Source organism: Galleria mellonella, unplaced genomic scaffold (genome assembly GCF_026898425.1).
Source record: "Galleria mellonella isolate WM207_F2 unplaced genomic scaffold, CSIRO_AGI_GalMel_v1 utg19, whole genome shotgun sequence".
NCBI classification, from domain to species: Eukaryota; Metazoa; Arthropoda; class Insecta; order Lepidoptera; family Pyralidae; genus Galleria; species Galleria mellonella.
Genome location: NW_026442028.1, coordinates 4,410,416 through 4,437,431, shown reverse-complemented (window position 1 = coordinate 4,437,431; position 27,016 = coordinate 4,410,416). Strand labels below are relative to the sequence as shown.

Genomic DNA, 27,016 nt, shown 5'->3' with positions numbered 1-27,016 from the left:
TTCCAGTTAATTTTTTTAACTTGCGCGTTGTTTACACATTTTAAATATACAATCAATTATGAAAAAAAAAAAAAATTAAATAAACGTCGGCCATAAAGAAGCAGGTATGGTTTTTTTTGCAACTTAGTATGGCAAACAAGCTGACGGCCCACCTGATGGAAAGTGGTAACCGTCGCCTATAGACATGAGCAGTGCTGTGAACATAACAGAGTATACTGTTTCACAACAATAAACAACTTTATATATATATATATATATATGATTTCGAGTTGATCGTTAACTGTTACACTGATACCCCCCATGCGTTGCCTTTCCTGAGGACTCAGGTGTTATTCCTCTGTACCCAGTAAATTCACGCCACCCTTCGAACCGAAACACAGTCATGCAAACACAACTTCTTTCTTTATTTTCACAGATGATACACAGAGAAAAATTAATAGGTTGGTTATTTATTTTGTTTAATTTAATATAAAAATATGTAATTACTATTGTGTTAATTATTACTTAGTAATATTAGAATATGCATTTAATAATATTACTATTGTGTTAATTATTACTTAGTAATATTAGAATATGCATTTAATAATATTACTATTGTGTTAATTATTACTTAGTAATATTAGAATATTCATTTAATAATATTACTATTGTGTTAATTATTACTTAGTAATATTAGAATATGCATTTAATAATATTACTATTGTGTTAATTATTACTTAGTAATATTAGAATATTCATTTAATAATATTACTATTGTGTTAATTATTACTTAGTAATATTAGAATATGCATTTAATAATATTACTATTGTGTTAATTATTACTTAGTAATATTAGAATATGCATTTAATAATATTACTATTGTGTTACTTAGTAAGAATAAAATATACATACATACATATCTGTCACGCCTGTCTCCCATTAGGGTAGGCAGAAACAATGAAATAAAATATCTATTAAATAATATTATTTTGTGCTAAATGTTAGGCTAGGTTAGGTACATTTACTATATTTATGACGACATTAATATTTTTTATTTTGCTATTTGAATAATATATTGCGAATACCAATTAATTATTTTAATGACTTTTTAAAAACACATTCAACATATTAAGAATATTAATATTTAAATGAGGAGAGAAAAAATAACAATATTTATGGCTAATTAACCTTTCATTACAACAGAAATGCGGTAGGACAATATTAAAAAAAAAAAAAAAACTTGATACCCTAAAACATCTTATTAATCAAAATTGTAAATGTTCATACATATATTTTAAATCTAATGTGAAAATTATTCATAGAAAAACATAGTAAATTAAAACAAAGACGTCCTATTTGATTCGTTTGAACATTAAAATTCATGAATTAATAATGTTTACGGGTACTACACAAACAAAATACGAATGCATTAATTAGTACATGTCATATGTCACACATTCCCCCCCCCCCTCCCCCTTTGTTGATCTACAAACCCCCACTTTGGGGGGCAGTCATTGCCCCCCTATAACGGTACAGGCGTGGCCAACGCGCGCCACGCCAATCGCGGCAAATGCGCATGCACACTCCGATGATCTAAACGAATGATCTAGCGTTCTTGTCAATTCGCGGCCACCGGATTGGTCGGTGATAAAATTGATCGTGCAACATTTTCGGCGATCTAGTTTCGCTTGCGTGTGCGCATCTCGTATCGATCATTGCGTTTTTATGACATATCGTCTGTTGACCCCCGACCTAATTTTAATAGCCGCCCATTTAAATTTACGTGATGTAGATAAAATGTTAACGATTTGTAATGCTTATAGACATTATTTGTTAGTATTAAATAACGGCGATGCATCTTGACAGGGCCTCGCCAAACGATCGATAAATATCTAGGGAGCAGCCACCTGCGCCGGCTCAGTGAGACCAAAGAAATAAATTACCAAGACGCAGCGACGAGCGAACAGAATAGCCGCGCGCGCACCATACGGTACGTGTTTTATGATCCTATAACGCATAGAGAAAGTAACTGTAAATTGTGAACGCGGCCTTCCCATCCGGTGTCCGCGTGTCGACTGACTGATGAGCAAGGCTTAACCTCTGATAATAAGAGAGCGGGACCACGATAGTGGGTGAAGGGGTGCGCGAGCGAGACGGGCGATGTATCTTCTTCGGTGATCGTGAAGTGCAAGATGAGTATACAGTCACATACGGACCACATCCGAGTGTGCCTCCGGAGACGGTTAAAAAACGAAACGCGCGATTCGCGTTGCGCGTACGCAGGGACGCGCGCGCTTTGAATTCTTTTTTCGAATTCGCAACAGTTTTAATTTGCGAATTACCAAACACTGACACTGTATAGAACTGTTTATTTTTTTTTTAACATATTTTTTTTATACTCCGGATTTTTTGACGAGTGGAATTCATGTGTTCGAAATTGTGTAGTTTTGTGCGAAAATGATATAGGAAAATTGACAGCGAATGTGTGATAAACAATACCTTCAGAACCGTTCAGTGGAACAAGAGGAGCTATTTTAGTGATCACTTGAATTAAAAGACGCCAGGGTAAGTTATATTTATTATAACAATTATTATACTATATATTTTATATCCGCTATATTTTTTATTTGTTGTAATTTAAGTCATTTGCCTAAATATATAACAATTCTCACAATATTTAAGTGGCGATAATTGTTTTTAAACGTCTGCCTACTCTATATTTATAATATTATATATACTATTAACAGAACATTCGAATAAGTTTACAATATACGAAAAAAAATTTATGACTGTTACTTGAAGTAACAGATTCATGAAAATTTGATAAAAATATGTTGAAATAGTGTCTTAACAGGCAATCAATTTGAGCTATTAGTTCTTTAAATTTGTTACAGTAATATTACTATTTTTTTTATTTATCATTAGAAATATACAGAAATACTGAAAATATTCTTAATAGCATTCAGAAACTACGTAGGTTTATATTTATGCTAAATACATTAAGACTATTAAACTTGTATTAATATAAAGCAATAAGTTATTTTTTTTTATTTACACTTGATGTTACTAATAGTAATATTATCCCGCACATCGGTGGGTAGTTCGTTAGTAAGTCGAGGAATTAAATAATTAATTGTAAATAGTGTAATATTTAGTAATGTTACTGCTAAACTAATTAAATTTCATTACATATGTAGCAAAGATTACTACAAAATTATCGCAATAAACTACGGTTTTATTTTAATAAAATTAACAGATTTTTCGGCTTGTTTTTCATTCTTTTATTTATCTCGTATCTTAATGATTAATAGAAATAAATAATATATTTATCTAAAATTATACCAATTTTATAAAAATCTCTTTAAATATGTCTATAAAATATAATATATAACGTTATGGAGTTTTAATAAAATTATCTTACTAAACTGCTTTATTATATTAAATAAATAAAACAATATTAATGCGAAATTCTATGCCATAGATGTAAAATAACTAATTAATATCATTGATATATAATATAATATCAATTAAAAGAATTTCTGCAATATTTTACGAAATACAGTAAAATAACATATAATAAAGAGTTATTCTGAAACGATGTTTTTTAATATTAAAATTTTAATAGTCAAAATACGATATTATAAAAAATTATAAATACTAGACTATTATTATATATTATAATAATTTCTAAGGAGGGTTAATGTCGGGCAGACGGCCGGTCGTAAAACTAAAAGCCAAAATCTTGGGTTATATGAATAAACAATATTACACCGACACCAAATAAATGGAATATGGGTAGAAAATTATTTAAATCTTAAGATCAGACCAGAGAAATAAAGAAAGTACACTAGTTATTCTGTGAAACAAACAAGTGACAATAGCCACCTAGCAAAGTTAGTTTTTTACATCAAAACAGACAGTACAAAATGAAAATGAAATGTATCTACTTTGTAACACCAACGCCAAGTAATGTGAGGGTGGTTTAGGCAACGAAAATGTTTTATGATTATGAATATATTTTATGTTTATCGTACCTAGTCATAAAGATATTTTTTTTTTATATAGATATTATTTATTTATGTATATTATGATGATAATTATTAGCTTTTACCCGTGATCGCGTCCGCGTGATCACTACAATATTGATTGACAATGATGAAAGTAGTTTATGTCCTTTTCTATCACAAATACAAGTACTATACGTATATCAAATTTTATGGCAATTGATGAAATAGTTATTCTACCAGCTAAGTGGCAACAAACAAATTCATTTCACGTTTATTATATTAGCAAGCGATCAATTGTAATTATTAAATAATCAAACTCATCTCTTTTTGATATTTACATATGTTACAATGATTATTCTGACATAAAAACGAAAATGATGAACAAACCATATAATCGATTGATTTAATTTGGCACTTTTTTAATAATGGTAACGAAATGGTAACTCCGCTTCGCCTGTGCAATAAATATTGATAACGGGGTACCGGTGAGAAATGATAAATAAGTGAGGATGAAGTTAGGTCAGTTGATGAATGCATCAAACGCTGACAATGAGGCTGGAGGTCCCCATTGCCCTTTGCCTATGTACCCTATCCCCAATCAGTACCTGTTGGATTTTTTTATTTAAATTGTAAGTAATTTTACTTATAAAGTAATACAAATTACCAATTACATTTTTTATTAACAATTATGTATTTCTATTGCTAATTGCAGTGTGTAGGCTAACAATATTTAGAATTATTACAAATTTGAAAAAGATAGCATTAATAGTTGCTATAATATATATAATATTTATTTATAATATATATTATATCTATATTATAATATAGATATAATATAACCATATGTCAGTGCTCGATTCTTAACTTTAATTTTCATACCATTTTCTTATACTACCCTCAATACGGTTTATTAAAATTGATTCGAAATTCAATATGCTTTAGTAATTTTGTTCATTTGATAACAATTCATATTGTGTTTAAATTAAATAGTTCAACATATTGGAACTTTAAATCTTTACAGTTCTCATATATAATATGAGAGTTATATATCTATATAAGATTGACTTTTTTTTTTATAGTTATTTATTAACAAAAATACTATTCATATTTCTTATAAGACTTTGATGGAGTACCATAACGATTACAAGTAAATTATTAATATAACATCGATTTTTATATATATAATTCATAATATCAATCATTTATATAGATAAGAATGTTTAATTTTATGAATTCACGTTTCGTATCTGCATCGTAATATCGACCACACGGATTGCCCGGTAAAATATGAGATCAAAGATCACCGTTATCTGTAAGATCATCATTGTTTTACTTCACACACGCGCCCGCATTGAAAAACGACCTAACTCACAATACTAAATTGTAAATTTACAAATTCAGAAATAGTTTCAATAAATTTAATTATATTTTAATTAAAATTAAACATAAACACGCAACTATATTTCTTTAATTACGGAATAATTAGTAATTAATTAGTAATTACTAATTAGTAACAATATAAGAAGTAACCCTTAATGAGGTAATTAGAGACATTTCTTGACTGTATACATTCTTAATATGTTTAAATTTGTTAAACATAAAAACGAGCGGGGAGAGATGCCATTTTGATTCGTTTTGTTTGTTAACAGTGTTTACTATCACTGGAGAGTGATACAAAGTTTTTAGTGTCGATCAGAACTCAACTCCTTACCCTTGCGGTAGGCTTGAGTAATATCGATACAGCTCTAATATCTATATATCGACTTCCTTTGGAGATTGATGATGGAAGAAAGGTCGTCACCCATTTTGGTATCGTTCATACAGATCAGGTATCTATATTTATTCCGATAGTGTTCTTCGTTGTGATATTACATATTGGATAACTGATATTTAATATATCTATTATTGGGCCAATATATAGATATTGTAAATAAAATATATATTACTATATATTACTATATATAGATATATTACTATATATTACCTATCCCTACTTTACGATCTCTAAGTGGTGGTTATATAAAATAGTATATTACCTTATCACGATTTTTTCACATTAAATTCATATATTACTCTTTAAAAATATTTAAAATAATTTCTAAATTATTTTAATTATATAATATAAAATACACTAAATAATGTATACTTTTAACTATTTTGCTTGCTCAGTATTAGGCAAGTTAGTTAAAAATATATGCTCTCTAGAGAGTGAAAATGTATGAGGTATGCGACAGTATGTTCTTTTAAGTCGATTTATTTAAAGAAACATGTTACATATTTAAAGATTGTGTAATCAAATAAAAAATTTAAAAAAAATGTTTTATTTACAATTTACACAATATTTTTCTGTAACGAACTTACAATTGTTATAGAATACAATAATCTAGACACGATTCGAAATCAGATTATTTGTAAAATATAATTTAAGTATGTGTCAAACTTTATTACTTCTTATAATGTAATCGTTTATATATAAAGTCGAAATAAAGATTTTTTTTTTTATTAGCCTTTCAAAAGTTTTATTACAAATTAATTTGATGAATGTACAATTTACACATTCCACCGTGGCGAACTTACAAATGTAACGATCCTACAATATACATAACATTTATTAATACATTAAAAATTAAGTTGACGAATATACAATTTACATATTTCACCGCAGCGAGCATACAATAAACCAGACTCATGACCCCCAATCAGATGTACTCGTATTATTTGTTTTATGTTGCAAAATGCACAGACATGTCAAACAATTACTTCTAATATAATTATTTTTGTCAAATACAAATAAAGGTTATTTTTTAACTTATTTCCTAATTTTATTTATAATATATTTTATAATTACACTAAAAATTAAGTTGATGAATATACAATTTACACATTTCCCCATAGCGAACATACAACAAGCCAGACTCGTGACCCGCAATCAGATGTATTATTTCTTTTTATTTGTAAAATCCACAGACATATCAACCTTTACAATTACTTCTAATATAATTATTTTTGTCAAATACAAATAAAGAATACTGTTTAAACTAATTCCTAATTTTGTTTAACAAAACCATTTTATAATTACATTAAAAACTAAGTTGACGAATATACAATTTACACATTTCACCGTGGCGAACATACAAGTGTGACGAACATACAATAAGCCAGACTCGTGACCCGCAATCAGATGTATTATTTATACTTATTTGTACGATCCATAACGTATGTCAGACTTCACAATCATGTTTTCTCTGTGATTGATTACAATTTGAAGATGGTCGATGCCAACGTTATTACTGTTCATTGCTTAATAGAATTATATATGTTGAATATCGTATGTATTTTTTTACCAAGAATTAATAGGGACCTTGATGGAATTAACATTTTTTTAAGGTAAGGTAATGTCATTAGACGTAACTTCGAAAGGTACGTGCAGTCACGGATTTTGTGTGTCTGCTGTCAAAATGAAATATCCAAATCGAAAACGTGTAATTAAAGTATTATATATTTTTTATTTTTTTATTTGTACAAGATAATAAAAGTTATGAAACGTGATGTTTTATATACTTTTGTTAACTGGAATATTTTGGATGTAACAGAAATAAAGATAGAGACTTGGATATTAAGATAAAAAAAAGATTTTTCCATTGAAAGTAAATTTTATGTTCATTCTAAAATTATTATTGAATATAAATTTATTGAAATTATAAGTAAAAAGTATATCTTTTTTGTTAATCATCATCATTATCTTGTCAGATTTTAATTGCCCACTGCTAAACATAGGCCTTCCCCTTGAGAGGTTTTGCCAGTAGTTGCCACGCTTGGCAGGCGAATTGGCAACCGCAATTAGGCTTTGGAGATGTTTTAAGAGGAACGTTGCTGCTCATCCCTTGCCTTAAACTGAGGAATAACACCCAAGTCCTTAGGAATAGCAACGCATGGGGGGTATTATGGGCGAAACAGTATACTCTGTTATGTCCATGGTACTGCTCATGTCTATAGGCGACGGTTACCACTTTCCATCAGGTGGGCCGTCAGCTTGTTTGCCATTCTGAGTTGTATAAAAAAAACTAATTAGATTTAACAAATTAATTAAATTAAACGTATACTAGTTGTGAAGTTAGACATTGAGGAATACAACTATGATGCAATAGTTTTTGGGTGATGTCGGAACAAACATACAGATACAAAAAATTCTATAAATTATTGCTTATTGAAATCCCTCATATAATTTTTTTTATAAATCTCTCCCATGTACAGACAATATCTAATAGTTACAATTTTATTATATTATTAAGGTTTAAGATTCTAAACAATAATAAATAATGATTTCAGTCATGAAAAATAAACATAAGACTACGGAAGGAAACTACATTTGCCTACTGTAAATATATAATATAAATAAAATAAAATCTTAATATGAACGCATAAAAAAATACTGTAAATTTACGAAAATTACACAAATTTATGTTAATTATATTTTACAATATCTATATTTATATAATATAATATATAATCGGTAATAAATGCTGTGACTAAACGTTTTAAAGATAATAAGTGGATACATTTAAAATCAATCGCCAACGGTCGATATTTTACAACGAAGTTTCTGTTTGCAATTTTGCGCATCATTCACTCAATAAACTAGAAAATATGAACGCAATACGCTCTGACATGTTCATATTACAAGAGGCATTTCCTTATCTTCTGCGAGAGCAATTAACGAGAGAGAAGCATATGGCTCTATTGGTCCGCGCAAACTTTACATCATTTTGTACACAGTTTTTAAGTTATAAACTTTAGCGGTTTGATACATTAATTATAAGCGTTTATTTTACTTCACAGTTAAGATCGAGTCAGTAAGTACATTTTTAATAGATCCCGTTATCGTAGTTGATTTAAATTTACATATACATTTTAAATCAACATTTTAATTTTAGCGATGTTATAATGATTGTGTTTTAATTTTAATAATAAGGAATAATGTAATTTTTTTTTAGATTATTTTTTAAGTGTAAACCTGTTTTTGGGAAATTTTAACAATAAATATGTTGAAAAATTACTATTCGATAATTCTATCCAGTGGGATTCGAACCTATATCTCTTTATTATCAGCCCGAGCGTGTTTCCAGTTATACCACGGAAGGAATAATATCATACATATTTTGTTGCGTAAAAAGAATGAGGAAAGAAACCCTATTGTTTGCAAAAATAATTAATAAAATAGCTATAAAATGTGTTAAAATAACACCTAATATACAAACAAAAAAAAAACAAAAACTTATTTAATTCGTACCTACTTCCTTTATAAAATCATAAAAAGTATACGAAGCCCTTATGATAAACATTATGCTCAATTTATTCACATCTTGTTGATTCGAGTTAGCCTATTTACTCATATGTAAATTATTATTATGATAATGTAAACACTAATTATTCGACGAGTCCATGGCATAAAGACTCGACCTCTAATACTTCATACGAGTATATTATAGTTCAAGTAATAACATAAATTAAAGGTATTTTGAATCCACAAATAGAGTTAACGCGAACTAAGTACAAGTCTCAAATTGATAATGTGTTGGTGAACTGGTCTGTGTAATATATATGTATATTTACCAAAATAAATAGGATGAAGGAATTTATATCAATTGTCTGTTATCCAAAGTCTGCTTAGGACTAGATGGCGCTATTATCATATATATCACTGAGATGTGTATTTATTTATTTCATAGGTGTTCCTCTAATTTGATTTTGATTTATTACAATCCGCGTATTAACTAATCAGGACGATATTTTTTTCTATACACATTTAAAAATACAAATATGTGTTTTTTTAATAATATGTTAATTTTAATAAAAATATTTATAAAAATCCTATTATTAGGGAAAACCCTTGTATTACTTTTATAGTAATTTTTACCAAGTATCAACAAACTGCGGTATCAAAAAGGAAATCTGTTATAATTATGTCAAATAAAGAAAATTTAGTTCAAAATGTTCAATACTTACAAATTTTATATAAAAAGTAACATTTCACCTCTTTACTACATTATTCTCAAATGATTATACCTTGACCTATTATTTACCACAGTAATATATTCACAAACTATAAATCATTGTATATTGATGGATAAACAAAAACATTCACATTTGAAAGTCTGAATCGCTTCCACCCGTAAACTGTACCACAGTAACCGCGCGAACAAAGTAGAAAGTTTCGAAACGCCTAAGGTTTTTACAATAGGGTGCGCCTGTGGTCAGCGTTCAAGCACATAACTGATGGTATTTTCACCTTTGTATTATAATAGCATGCCAAGCATTCAGTTTTATATATGACAGTCCAATACTAGCGGTGTTCGAAGGGACTTTGTATAACAATGTATGTGCCATGCGGAATTATATGGCAGGTGCGATTTTGTAGGTGTAAAGTGGGTAATAAAATATTTGACCTAGATAAGGTTTCACTGTATTGACATGTTTGGGGAAGAACTACTTTTATTAATACTACGAGAACGAGCGCTGGCCATTGAATTGAGACAAATGTGTAAGAAATTTGCTTTTAAAAAATTCTAGGATTTTTTTATGAAGAAGTTGTGAAAGCTGTTCGTCATTATCATCATCATCACCTTTTAATTTTTACTGTTACTTTATTGGTACTATAAAATATTATCGTGTATGTATGTATGTTTTTATTATTGTATATTTGTATAACAAGTGAGTATATTTATATGACCATAATGTGTTGTAATTCTCCATTGTATATATTATATAATTTGTAAGTCAATATATACGTGTCTATAACTGTTTCTAAAATTGAAAACTGAAATAGACGTGTCTACAACAGTTTTAATTTTTTTCTATATTATTACATTTCTATTTTTTCAAAAAATAAATGTGAAAGAAATAGAATGAAGCCCACCTTCTGTATCGAATATAAAAAAAATAAAGGAACTTCAATTTTCCTTTATAAAATGAACTTACCAGAGGAAGACTTTGTACAAAAGTCATTTGCTTATGCACCCCTGTCCCATTCGTGTGCAGTGCAAATATAACTACCGTGAAGCAGTTATATTTGCATGGCTGTGTTTCCGTTTGAAAGGTGGGATATGGCAGTGAATTTACGGGGTACGGAGGAATAACACCTGAGTCCTCAGGAATAGCAACGCATGAAGGTATCATGGGCAAAACAGTATTTTAAACCTCCTTATGGAGGTTTAAAATACTGTTTAGTATTGTTACTATTGTAATCTTATGATTACAATAGTAAACTTATTATAAATACAAACAATTACCAGGAAATATTACACTGAGAGAACAACGGACGGCCTTATTGCTAAGAGCGATCTCTTCCATGCAACCTTTGGATGGAGAAGAGTAATTATAAATAGTGTTACGTGAGGCACGAAACTCTGTTCGTTATTTTAAATATTATAAATATAGAAATATAATACTTATGATAATATGAATATACAAATGTACATTTAAAGTTATTGATACATAAATAAATCCATATGTATACATAAATATATAAATACATATATATACAAATACATAGTTTGTTCCCTTTGTAATGTTTGTTTCATGTTTCAACACTAAGCGATATCAATCCTTACCATTGCAGAACAGATGTATACAACATGTGAAAGCTCAACATAAAACACATCGATTTACCTCATGAATCTCCCATAATGAAGCCAGCGATTAAATTAACATGGTGTTAACGAGCTCTGTCATCTATAACTAGTGTACAGACAGGCATCTTGTTAATGTTAGTGGGTGAAAATAGCTCATTGTAGGGACATAATGGTACATTTGAAAGCCTCCAATATCAATTGCTAATATGTATTTTATCTCGCCTTTAATTGGGTTTCGAATTGAATGTGAATCGAATGTTGAAAGGGTTTTTAAATTGCTAATAATCTTAGTTTTATTGATATGTTTTATATGAGAACTTAATAGTATTTATTGCATGATGGATAATTTTATAATATTAGCTAATATAAACTTTATTTAATTGGTAATAAAATTTTATGTTGCATAAAATGATGATTTCATATGAGTACTATATGGGTACAATACATGAATAATATTAAAGTTTTTTTTTTTCTGATTTTTTCTTAATTTAAAATTGAAGTGTGCTTCTATTAATATTATAAATGCGATATGGATAGATGTTTATTACTCTCTCACGCAAAAACTACTGAACGGATTTCAATGAAATTTGGTACACAGGTAGGTTATATCCTAATTTAACACATAGGATACTTTATTTATTTTGCAATTTTCTTAAAATATTAATTATTACATAACAAGAAAGAAAGAAAGAAAGACACTTTATTTTACAGAAATCATCATCATCATCATTCTACCTATATCCCAATATATATAATATTTGGGTTCGGCGTAATATGTTTTTTATCCATATTACAAAAAGATTTGGCTTACAGTTTTACGACTGGCCGCCTGCCTGACGTCAACCCTCTTTGGGAACTTTATTTTACAGAAATATAAGACAATATATACACTGGGGTTAAAAAAAATATTAAGAATTATAATAACGGAACTACACACAAAATATTTATATATAAATAAAGAATATAAAATAAAAAAAAATAAAAACAATTTGTATTATAACAGCTTCGTCCAAAACGAGTGTGTGTGTCGCAATACCCGCAAAATGAGGTCCGTGCTCAGCATTATGCTGTATTGTCAGGGACACTACAGCGCTGATTTTCAGCACGAGCCTCACCAACCCGCGGGGTCCTAATAATAACAATAAATTTTGGATAAGTTTAAATAACACAGTGGTGTGCTTAACTGTTTTTTTTTTCTTAATGGTTATACAGGTATTTATTCTCAAATAATGTGTTTTTCTGAAAAAATGTTTTATTAACTTATGAGCATTATTATTGACAATGTTGCTGTAGTTTTCAATAGTATTTGTTTATTTAATTTTGTTTATATTTGTTTAATTTTGTTTAATTTAGTATTGTCAAATTTTGTGTTTCGTTTACTTGTATTTTATTTTGTGCAAATTCTAGTGGCTACCAAATTACTATTTGAGTATATCATTATGTATTGTTTTAGCTGTTTGTTTGCCTTAAATAAATAAATAAATAAAAACAACAAGACCTTAAAACATTAATTAAAGATAAAAAAAATTGAGGTCATTACCAACTGGTAGGGTGACTAGGAGACTTGATGCATTTTAACGCTGTTTGGCTATGGAGATGCGTTAACCAAAGTACAGGCCAGCTTTCTCGCCAGAGGCTTCTAGCGACCAGCGTGATATCTTTTTAATAGACTCATTACCCTATTTTTCGCTAATGATATTCCCAATATATAAATATTGGAGTAGCGCCGATTATTACTCTACCAAAATCATCAGATAGAGGGGAAAGGGATTGTCAGTAATGGGATCTAATTGACCCGTTGCTAGCAATACACCCTGTCAGGTCGAATTCCACGCGGTACCCCTGGAAACTGTCTCGGTTAATTCTAATGGAATTCGTCACGATGGGCTAACTGACCTACCTTTTCATCCTCACCTGTCATCTCTCACTGGTGCCCCGCCAGCGTATGCCAATAGTGCAGACAGGGTTACTATTCCATTATCACCCATTAAAAAAAAAATCGTCTTATCAGCGGTTAACTGTCCACTGCTGTACTCGTACATAGGTCTTGGCAACCGTTGTTCTGCAACATAAATTAGGGGTAGGGGCATTACAATCACATAGTGGTATAAAATATATCTTACAACCTATTCTCATACCTATCAATTATATATATATATATAAAATAATCATAAAAATCGGTCGAGCCGTTTCAGAGCAGTGCGATCACAAACACCGTGATAGTTTTATATATATATATATATATATATATATATATATATATATATATATATATATATATATATATATATATATATATATATATATAAGTACTAGCTGACTCGGCAAACGTTGTTTTACCATATACATTATTTCGAGAACTACATGAAAATGAATACGTGAAAATTTATCGTACTACAATTATTATATTAGATCGCCTATTGCGCGATTAAAAAATAGGTGTTGATCGTAAAAAAGTAAAAATTTTAAGTTGTACATATTTTTAAATGTTAAATCATAATAAAATAAAAATAATAAAATTTGAAAAAAATAAAATAAAAAAAAAAGTCAAAGGGTTATCACTGAAGGGTGTGAAAAATAGACGTTGGCCGTTTCTCAGACCTACCCGATATGCACACAAAATTTTATAAAAATCGCTAAAGCCGTTTCGGAGGAGTTTGGTGACAAACACCGCGACACGAGAATTTTATATATTAGATTATATAAATACTATTTACATATATTATTACAATTACTAAATACATTACATATATTACAACAAACACATTTAATACACAGTCCAACACACAGTTGACCCCAATCTCACCCGATGTCACCTTGTAAGAATAACACGTTAACTTTAACTTAGAAAGATCCAATCAGCATCTAAATAGAGATAACAAGCTTAGAGAGAGAGAAAAAAAATTGTTTCATCTATTATTTAAAATTTATCGCTCGAGTTAACTATCTAACTTCACAGTAAACGGTCCACGGGTAAGTGTCAATAAATATTGCATTAAGTATTCCACTGAATTAGGTGTTGTATTCCGGAAGTCCAAATCGTTAGTTATGTATTCGATTGAAATCGTTTTGTTTAATTCTACTATCAATTTGTATGTGTGTGACTGTCAACACTGGGAGATTGGCTACCATTATTACTACCAGAAGTTCCATAACATTCCATATTGGTACCGGCATACAAATTGCTAAAAAATAATTCATTTGCAGTTTGGTTGCCAAACTGTCAGTACTAGGCTTCTAGCAGCAGTATACAATAATAACTTGCTTGAAGATGAACACATTGTTTTCCATATATTTATATATGTATATATTCAAAGTTAGTACGCCTATAGTAATATTATATGGCCATATGGGTCCGACAGAATAGGCCACCCCTTCCTTTCCCGTAAGTGTCGTAAGAGGTGGGCAGCAGCGTCTCCCTTAAAACATCTGGAAAGTTTACTGCGGTTGCCAGTCAGCCAAGCGTGGCAACTACTGGCAAAACCCGCCAAGGGGGAGGCTTATGTCCAGCAGTTGAGAGTTGTACAGGGATGGGCAGCAGCCTATCTCTCGCCGTCCCTTAGTCATCTCTTACAATACCCACGAGAAAGGAAGGGGTGGCCTATTCTATACCTGGACCACATGGCACAAAATTTTATATAAAATGTAATAATAATTATATATATATAATATATAACCCATAAATAGTGATTAAGCATGGGATTCTTCAAAAGAGGGGTAAAGAGCCCTGTCGTAACCATGACGTGATGCAAACCACGTCGAAACGTCGGTAATAAAGAAGCATGTATGTAGGTACAATTTTTTAAATAGATGATAATGAAATGGTAGCCCCGCCTGCGCTAACGCTAACGCTGGCGGGGCACCAGTGAAGGATGATAAGTAAGAATGAAAAGGCAGGTCAGTTAGCCCATCGTGATGAATACACCTGGAAATCAGCTCGATGGTTTCCAGAAGGGTCCACGTGAAGGTCGACCTGCCAGGGTATATTGCTAGCAATGGGACTGGTAGTCCGCATTACTAACAATCCCTTCCCTCCTTGTAGGTACTATTTACCTGTAAAACCTTTTTAATCGCGTTAAGTCCAAATTGTGTATTTAAAATATGGGAGTAAAGAGATTTCTTCAGGGTCGGTATTGCAGGTATTGGTATTGTATTGCAGGCGTTCATAGACTACGGTAACCGTTTACCATCAGGTGGACCGTATGCTTATTTGCCACTTCAGTGGTATAAAAAATCTTTGAAATTAAGCATTAAATAAATATTTCTTTTTTCAATTTTTTTCTGTCATAACATATACTATAGATATATATTTAATTAATGTTTATTAATATTTGATATATATTTAATTAATAAACCATTATGCGTTAATGTTGTTAAGAAAAACTCTTACCTATTCGAGAGATCGGCTCTATAAATAAAGGTAGATTCGATCCGTATATAGTATGGACGGCGATTGACTGGCGATGGGACGTCAGTATTGCGTAATGGTACACGCGGTAGTGGAAATTGCATATTGATATCCCAGTCTTGGTACTCCCTACCATGGGATAAGGGTGGACCCTTACCATTGAGAGGTATGAAAAATAGATGTTGGCCGATTTCAATACCTATCCGATATGCACGCAAAATTTCATAAAAATCGGTAAAGCCGTTTCGGAGGTTTGGTGACAAATACCGCGACACGAGAATTTTATATATTAGATATACCTGATACGTATTAATATATCTAATCATATATTTGTTTTGAATAGAATTTAAAATACAACATTTAGGCCAGTAACTATATATTATTATTCCAGTTGTAAGCTTTCACTAAATACTTGCACATTAATTAGAACGTTACATTGTGGAGTGGTCACAAGCTGCGCCGGCGCAGCGCGAGCCATTTAGCACACGTAACGTGCACTATAAAGTGCCGACTCAAATTCTGGATTAAATGTAATGCGCGGACATTCTGTACCTGTGCTCCGTTTGCTATAGATTTAGTAAACGTACTAGTTACTTGAACAGTTATCTTTATCTATTAAGTACATATAAGTATCGCCGTGTTGTCTGAAAAAAGAATAGGCCACCCCTTTCTTTCCCGTGGGTGTCGTTAGAGACGTTAGAGGGATGGGCAGCGGCGTCCTTCTTAAAACATCTTTAAAAGTCTTGCGGTTGCTAACCAGCCTGCCAAGCGTGGTAATGGCTGAAATAATAATAATAAATGTAGTACATACAGATAATATTGGTATTGCACTGATATCTGTATATTGGGTTCCTATAGACGGAAACGGAAAAAGATTAATACATATTTCGATATCTTTATTCTTTTCGATATAACTTTTTTTTTACACAACTTAGAATGGCAAACAAGCCTACGGTCCACCTGATGGAAAGTAATAACCGTCGCCTATAGACATGAGCAGTACCATGGACATAACAGAGTATACTGTTTCGCCCATGATACTCCCCATGCGTTGCCATTCCTGAGGACTCAGGTGTTATTCCTCTGTACCCAGTAAAACCACGCCATATCCCACCCTTCGAACTGAAACACAGCCATGCAAATTTACCTAAAAAATATAAGTATCATAGTAGTCATAAATTTATAACTGCACCTATAAATTATGTAAATTAATGAATTGTTTTTCGCAATTATATTCGCAACTTCATTGTAAATATGTTACATAATTTTTAATTATTAATAATATAAATATTTATATGTATACCGTCACAGTGATACCAACCTATTAATTATGTACATTATGTAAAGTTGGCACAGCATGATATATTTTATTAACAATTGATTATTATAAATAATTCGCATAAAAATGACAGTGAAACAAAAGTCAAGGTTACTTGTACGAGTGACTAAATTGGCGTTTACTCACGTCATGTGAACGAACCATGATGGGCCTAGTTTTGCAATCACATCCACTATGTGCTAGTGTTAAGTAACACGATGCGTAACTTTAAGTACCGTATAAATAAATCAAGCAGTAGTTCAAATTTTATGTTACGGCATCAAACCATAGAATTAAGTTGAATTTGATCGAGTAAACTTTACGGTTAGATTATACCATGTTTTACATAAATAAAGTCCTAGGTTTGATTCCTGATCCGTTCTTACTAATATTATAAATGTGAATGTTTATAAAAATATTTGTATGTTTATTATTTATTACCAGTTGACAGTAAACAAAATTAGAAGGTATATAATACTAGATTTTACCTGTGACTTCGTCTGCGTTCAACATTAACATAGAATAAAAACTAGCACATGTTTTCTTTAGTCCACTAGTCTTTATGTATACCAAAATGTATACCTAAAGCCTAACTGCGGTTGCCAATCCAAACTGCTAGCAAAACCCCTCTAGTAAGGGGGGGTCTATATTCAGCTGTGGACAGTTAAAGGCTGATATAATGATGATTGTCATCATCATCAGTAGAATAAAAGCAAATCTATACAGAGTTGAACTACTGCCATCATATATTGCACTGCGTAGTTAAAGTTTCTTGGAAATTATATGCTGGAGTAATTTGCAACTTGGCTATTCTACTTTTTTCACATACGAATGCCTCTGACTTGCTCTGTATTTAAATTCATTATCGATATAGCCCTTTCCACCAGATGCATGTTAAATACTCACTCAACATGACTTTTTATACAAGAGCAAGACTTTGTAAAGAGTCAAAGTGGTTTTTTTTTTTTTAATTGGGTGATAATGGAATGGCAACCCCACCCGCGCTATCAGTATACACCGTTGGGGCACCAGTGAAGGATGATAGGTAAGGATGAAGCAGGTCAGTTAGCCCATCGTGACGAATTCAACAAGAATTGTTCACGATGGTTTCCAGGGGAAATACATGGAGCATGGACCTAATAGAGCATATTTCTAGCAATAGGGCTGTCAAACTCCATTGCTAACAATCCCTTTACCCCTAGTCAAAGTGGTTACATCTGTCCCATTCTTGACTCTGTCCAATTTTTTTTATACAACTTAGAATGGCAAACAATATATATTTATTTATTTAATATAATATAATATATAATTTGTATTTTTATATTAGATGAATTTATCAAACACTGCTTTATTTTTTCCTCTATTCAAAAATGTACCGCATACGTATTTCTCTTTCTCTACTTGCCCAATGGTTGACTGGTAGAGAACGCCGTCCGGTGTTAATTCCGCCATATGTACATATAATTTTACTGTGTATTAAAGTTTAAATAAATAAATAAATATATATAAAAAAAAAGTATGACATAATAATAATGTCATTTGCAGACACTGATTATTGAAATCAGCAATAAGACTACCACGCATTTGTATTACTCTAACCGGATTATGACCTATAAATATGATTGGCATGACCGTCATCTGCCTGATGATGATGACGGTACGACCGTGGTGATATTCGAATAAGTAGCAATTCAAGTAGTAATTCGTTCAACCATTGCTGTGCTATTCAGCCTTACTAATATTATAACTAAATGTAAAAGTCTTTTTTTTTTATACAACTTAGAATGGCAAACAAGCTGACGGCCCACCTGATGGAAAGTAATAACCGTCGCCTATAGACATGAGCGGTGCCATGGATTTAACAGAGTATACTGTTTCGCTCATGATACCCCCCACGCGTTGCCATTCCTGAGGACTCAGGTGTTATTCCTCTGTATTCTGTAAATTTACGCCATATCCCACCCTTCAAACCGAAACACAGTCATGCAAACACAACCGCTTCACGGTAGAAACACGAATGGGACAGAGGTACCCAAGCAATCGACTTTTGAACGAAGTCTCCCTCTTTCAGTTTGTCTGTACAGTGACTTAACGATCTAATAGAAAAAAAAAAAAACTTTGTATATACATAAAAAAATATACAATAGAATATAGAACCTCCTAGTAAGAAGAAGAAAAGAAATCAATTCATCATCGTCATCATATCAGCCTATAACTGTCCCCTGTTGAACATAAGCCTCTTCCTTGGGGGGTTCTGCCAATAGTTACCATGCTTGGCAGGAGGACTGGCAACCGCAATTAGGCTTTTGGTGATGTTTTAAGAGGCACACTGTTGCCTATCCTTCGCCCTCCCTTAATCGCGTCTTACAACACCCACGAGAAAGGAAGGGGTGGCCTATTCTATTCCGGGACCTATAATGAATCGTATTTAATTAAATTTCTGTGGAACCAGTCTAAAAGTATATCCTATTCATATATATATATATATATATGTGTGTGTGTGTGTGTGTGTGTGTGTGTGTGTGTAGTAGTAGTAGTCTATAGTTAATGAGTAACAAACGTAAAGAAAAACACCTCTCTCAATCAATCTGCTCCTTCTTTGAAGTCGGTTGAAGAATAAATGAACAAAATGGCCGCGTATAACAATCAGATATAAACACAAGGCGATAATGTAAACGAGTTCCATAAATGCTATCACAAAATGGGTTACGGAATTTTAAACCCATAGACGCTTATGTGAGCTCATCGCATTATTAATAAATTATAAGACAATCGTAACTTATTCAAGCTCGCACAGGTGGGGGCATGATCAAATAATATATTGGACTCGAAACTAGACGAGTTTATGAATTAAAAAAAAATTATAACGGATACCAATATATGCAAATATCTGTTAGTCAAGTCTGTTATCAAATTTTCATTCAAAAAGTCCTTTACAAAACACCAACACACTACCACCATAATATATTCAATTTGAAAATGAGGGTACCTCTCAATTCGGGCGTATTTTTTTCTTCACTATATCTGTTACCTCATACTTGTTTACTAACAAAATAGAGGGTAAAAGTGGAAGAATAAGACTGAGAAATAACTGGGACAGATAAAGGAAACACTAGGTGTCATGTCGTATAGAGAGGCCAAAGATATGGCCTGGGATAGAGCTGGTTGGAAGAGAATGCATGAATTATTTGCATGGACAAAAAGAAAACTTTTAAATGAAAAGAAAAAGTTACCTCATAACTTCATTAGTCTTAAACCGATTTGGAAAGCTCTTTTTTTTAATGCATATATATAATTACGTATTGATATCATAGATTAAAAAAAAAAACAAATCAGTCGTTTAGTTTTTAAATTAAAATATTAAGTAAAATAAATAAAATATTGCATGGCTGTGTTACTGTCTGAAGGATGGGATATGGCAGTGAATTTACAGGGTATAGAGGAATAACACCTGAGTCCTCAGGAATGGCAACGCACGGGTGGGGGGTATCATGGGTGAAACAGTATACTCTGTTGTATCCATGGTACTGCTCATGTCTATAGGCGACGGTTACTTTCCATCAGGTGGGCCGTCAGCTTGTTTGCCATTCTAAGTTGCATAAAAAAATGGTTTTGCTACATTTGAAGTAGTTTTTTTTTTTTTTTTTGGAAAACGATCTTAAATTATACTTCTATAATTTAAACATCCTGTAAAAAAATACTGAAAAAATAATCCACATTATTTTATTTTGTATGTATGTATTGCTATAATAAAGTTGAATAGTATACATGAAATTTGACAGTTTCACTTTAAAAGCATTTTGGCAAAAGAATGGAATTCTCAATTCGTCTATGTATTTTCTTTGCGTATGTTAAGCGACATATTTGCTAATTCCAAATCGATTATTGTCAAAAGAGAATTCTGACAATAATCGATTTGGAGAGAAGAAAGTCAGGATGTCTCGTTATATTCACAAAAATATATTTATTTATTTATTGATCACATCAATTGGATTACTTTTACAGTCTCCCAATACGCTCACCCAAGAATGTGAACTAATCGACTATCTTAAAAATTGTCGAGTCTCGTATTTATTTCGTCGGATATCAGTTTGAATCTTGCACTAGGATCTTAAGAATGTCATTATTTACGTCAATTATTTTTTTGTTTGTTTTTGTGTTAATTATAATCATTGATACGCAAAAAAACTCAAGATGCGCAATCGGTGATAAAAAATAATAACTAAAAATAGCACGTACTAAAACGTAATTATGCACTAATTTCTGACAAACGAATGATGTTGCAACCAAACTGGTTTAAATGGCATTTTTGTTATATATATATATATACCACTTTCACAACATTATATCCGATAATGATATCATCAAATATATCACGCAAAACAAATCTCAGGTAGGTAGGTAGGTATTATTGTCGTGATAAATTAGTTTTACTCTAAAAATTATGATGTCGCTCGAATATATATATATATATATATATATATATATATATATATATATATATATATATATATATATATATATATATATATATATATATATATATATATATATATATATATATATATATATATATTGTCAAAGAATAGTATAAATTGTCTGCTACTTGTTATATAACGTGGGACATATAAAAAGGTAAAACGGTAAACATCATTCACTGGCGTAATACGATCTTACGTCCATTTATAATCAATTAATGTCTACCCACAATGCTCAGAAATAACTTATTTTTATGACAAGCAGGTGTATAGTACTTATATATAGTTTAATACACTTACACACACACACACACACACACACACACACACACACACCACACACGCACACACACACGCACGCACACACACACACACACACACACACACACACACACACACACACACACGCACGCGCGCGCGCGCACGCACGCACGCACGCACGCACACACACACTTTTATAATTTATTTCCTATCTAGTTTAAATAAAAATCATCGAGGTGGTCATGGATAAAATTAAATTCTAGATTCACATTCTCATAGAAAAGTAATGCCCCTGACATTGTAGGCATTCATAGGCTACGGTAACTGCTTACAGTCAGGTGCCTCGTAATTTATAATTTTACTTCTTCCATCATACATTTTTATTTCTTTAACTGTGATTCTGTTATCTAAAATAGATTAGATATATTCAAGTTAAAGATTCTAAGAATTGAAAAAATATCAAAATTGCGTAGAGATGTTGCATCTCTGTGCATCTTCTACCGAATTTATCATGGGGAGTGCTCTGAAGAATTGTTTGGATTGATACCTGCTGCTGATTTTCACCATCGTACAACCCGCCATAAATTAAAATTTCATCCCAACCATCTGGACGAGTGGCGGTCCTCCACCGTGCGTTTTTCAAGGCACTTTCTCCCACGCACAACCACTCTTTGGAATCAACTTCCAGCAACAGTATTTCCGAACCGATACGACATCATAACCATCAAGAAAAGAGTATATTCCTTTTTAAAAGGCCGGCAACACACCTGCAATACCGTAGGTGTTGTGGGTGATCATGGGCGGCGGTAGTTACTTACCATCAGGTGAGCCGCATGCTCGTTTGCCCCCTGTGTTGTAAAAAAAAATCGGCTCAGCAGTTTAGTTTTTAAACCGAAATAACTGGTTTTATAATAATAAATATTCATAATAAAGAAAGATTCTTGAGTGGCCACCTCGTACGGGCAAATGTAGTGTAGGACGACCTCTCACTAGATGGAGCGACGACCTCAAATCCATTGCAGAGAATCAGTAGATGCAGGTGGCTCATGATCGTTCTTTATGGCAGTTTATGGGAGAGGTCTATGTCCAGCAGTGGACGGATAATGACTGCAATGATGATGATGATATATGGACGGAAGAATTGATATATATATATATATATATATATATATATCCCTACATTGATCGATCACCATTCCACAAAGCACTGAACGGACATACATACCACTTCATCAATATATTACTCATACCTTATGTAATTTAGTAAATAAATAAACACTGATCTGATACATCTATGTCAAAGTCAAAACGTCCGTATGTAACATGACGCGTGATGCCGACTGACTCGGTCATGACGCCATGACGGTATCCATCAGGGGTCAGCTATAGTGACGTATTCGACCCGGATCATGGGGTGCTACTATATAAACTGTGAACTTCGGTCTTGGGATGTCTTTTTACGTATGTCGCTTGCTACGTATTACGCATTTTTACATCATTTGCCTTTCTCTCGTAAAACATAGCAGCGTAGATAGATAGATAATTTATTTGCATTACCTACAGCACACAAATTACAATACAAACCAATACATAATACACAGTAAAAGACACAAAAGTATGAAAAACAAAAAAAAAACAACAAAAAGAAAACAAAATATATAAAACAACAATTTCATTTTTTCATCCCTGTGCCATAGTAACACAAAATGATCACAACTCAATTTATTGTTTTGCCCTAAAAAGAGCAAAACATTTACATGGCTGTCATTCGGTTTCAAAGACGGGATGTAGCAGTGAAATTACAGTATACTAAGCATATCTTGGTTTGCAAGAATAATAACTTATTTATGTGTGTAACATTAAGGGAATTTAAAGATCGAGGGATAGACTGCAGCGTCCCTCTTTAAAACATTACTAAACCTAGTTAGGTTGTCAATTCGCCTGCCAAGCGTGTCAACTACTGGAAAAACCCCTTTTATGGGGGGGGGGGGGGGAGGTCTATATTTAACAGTGGATAGTTAAAGGCTCATATTCATCATAAAAAAATAAAAATAAAAAAAACATGGAAATAAAAAAAAATCGTTAAAATCATTAAATTAATTTGGACTTTAATTAGAATGTAATTACATTGATGAAATTGAATTATTTAATTATTGAAATCTTTATAAAAATTTAAGGATCGACGCCCTCCTCGATTCTAATTGCTGCGCCCGACAGGGTCTACAATGTACTTTATCAGTTATTAACATCTTTCATAATAATATTGTAGAAATAAATTGAATTGAATTGAATAATCATATTCATCATCATGAGCATTTCATATTTATGTGCGATGATTATTGTTTCTTTATCAGGTAGGCCGTCAGTTTATTTGCCATTCGTAGGTAAGTTCGAAAAAAAAATTGCTAAAAGAAGTCGAACCTACTTTTTAATACCAGGAGTGTGATAAAACTATATGCAGTACATTGCAGAAAAATAAAACCGCTTAACCAGTAAATATAAGACTCGATTCTAATTAACGACAATGCAGTGTAATTTAATTTTTGAATCTATTACTTGATAATTTTTATATTATAAAAACGATATTTTTTTTGAGAAAGCTCAGATAATTATTTGTCACTTTAAAAAAAACTAATAAGCAGATTTTTACGTAATTTTATATACAAATGGTAAATATATTAGCTTATTTTAGTATACTTTATATATATTATTACTTAATGGTTAGCTGATAAGGAATGGTATATGACATTAAGCATGCAATTTGTACAGATTTTATTGTGCTATAAAAAATAAATAAATAAATATTGACTTACGTATCTGTGGTCATGAAATACAGTTATTTAAATTTGTATATTTTTTGTAGGCTGTTGCTTTTCAAATTAGTAAAATTAAAATATTTTATTATTTTTCATAATTGTTCCGAACGCCACAGTTTAAGTATAACATTATCTTGCTATTTTTTTTTAATGGCAACATTAATTATAGAATTGTACTTAGTGTTATCTGTATAAACATTGACGATTATGCTTGAATCATTTAGAATCATGACTCATTACGGATCATGGAATTTACTGGTGCTAAGATTTGAATGATAAAAAAGAAATTAAAAATAATTCACTAACGAATCAATTGAAAGTCTCGAAATATTTGTATTTAACTAGTTTTGCCCGCGGCTTTCCTTCCTTGATGGATGCTTATGTTGTAAAATGAACCTATGTCCCAAATTTTAACTTTCTAGACTTACTACTCTCTTACTGATAAAGACCTTCGACCTTTTACAAACCTATTTTAGCTACTAAACTGATTTCTTTCTTTCTTTTGTGTTAAATTTTGAATTTGAAAGAAAGTGACAAAACAGTGTAATAGTTAAAATAGATTTTTTTTATGCAACTTGGAACGACAAACAAGCTGACGGCCCACCTGATGGGAAGTGGTAACCGTCGCCTATAGACATGAGCAGTATCATGGACATAGCAGAGTATACTGTTTCGCTCATGATACTACCAACGCGTTGCAATTCCTGAGGACTCAGGTGTTATTCCTCTGTACCCTGTAAATTCACTGCCATATCCCACCCTTCAAACCAAAACACAGCCATGCAAACACAATCGCTTCATAGTAAAAACACGAATGGGACAGAGTTGACCAAGCAAACGATTTTTATACAAAGTCTCCCTCTGGTAATATAATAATTACAAGATCGCCCATTGTTTTCTCATTGTGATCATTTCTTGTAATTTTTTTATATCTATATTAATTTTACTATTGTAATCTTTTGGAGGAAACATAGGAGAGTATCTATCTATCTATCTAATCCTCAATGTTTGTGATTAATTATTTAAAAAAGTACTTTATTCAAGTGGATTAAAATTTGAATTCTCTTGAAATATATTATATTGTGCTACTTTTATTGATGGTCAAGTGAGACTATCGAATACTAAACGTACGAGAGTACATCTAGACTTTGTACAAAAGTCGATTGCTTGGGTACCTCTGTCCCATTCGTGTTTCAACCGTGAAGTAGTTGTGTTTGCATGGCTGTGTTTCGGTTTGAAAGGTAGGATATGGCGTGAATTTACTGGGTACAGAGGAATAACATCTGAGTCCTCAGGAATGGCAACGCATGGAGGGTATCATGGGCGAAACAGTATACTCTGTTATGTCCATGGCACTGTTCATGTCTCTAGGCGACGGTTACCACTTTCCATCAGGTGGGCCGTCAGCTTGTTTGCCATTCTAAGTTGTTTAAAAAAAAAACATCAGACGAGTCACTTATTCAGTCATTTAGTAACCGGTAATAAAATTAACGCTTACATTATTACAATATATTTATTGCTTATAAAGTATTATTACAAACTTTGTAACAGCCTTCGTGGCGACCCTGCAATATCGTGACGAAACTTAATTTGTTTAATTTAATAACTAACGTGAGTAGGTGTGCTCGGATTACATTTTTCGTAGGAGTCCGTATAATATCGTATTTGTCATTGTTTTTATTTTCATGCTACTTAGAATGGCAAACAAGCTGACGGCCCACCTGATGGAAAGTGGTAATCGTCGCCTATAGACATGAGCAGTACCATATCAGAGTATACTGTTTCGCACATAAAACTCCCCATGCGTTGTCATTCCTGAGGACTCGGGTGTTATTCCTCTGTACCGTGTAAATTCACTGTTAGAACCTTCCATTCAAAGCGAAACACAGCCATGCAAACACAACTGCTTCACGATAGAAACACGAATGAGACAGAGGTGCCCAAGTAAACGACTTTTGTACAAAGTTTCCCTCTCGTAATATGACTCTAACTTCTTGCAAAGAAGTCTTTTCACAAACAATTTAAATTTCACTAAAATATTATATCATCATCGTTATATCTATCATTAACTGTTCACTGTTAAATATAGGCCTCCCCTTATTTGGTGGTTTTGCCAG

At 31.7% G+C, this 27,016-nt stretch overlaps 1 protein-coding gene across 2 annotated transcripts in view; it reads left to right on the top strand.

Annotated features, from left to right (window-relative positions):
• The first annotated feature begins 1,968 nt into the window (after positions 1-1,968).
• LOC113511373 (protein embryonic gonad) overlaps positions 1,969-27,016 on the top strand; it is a 179,657-nt gene continuing 154,609 nt past the window's right edge. The window contains exon 1 of one of the 2 annotated variants that reach the window (XM_052894099.1): positions 1,969-2,545. The gene's annotated coding sequence lies outside the window, so the exon portion shown is untranslated. The remainder of the gene's footprint in view (positions 2,546-27,016) is intronic. The other variant, XM_052894098.1, reaches the window with a different exon arrangement.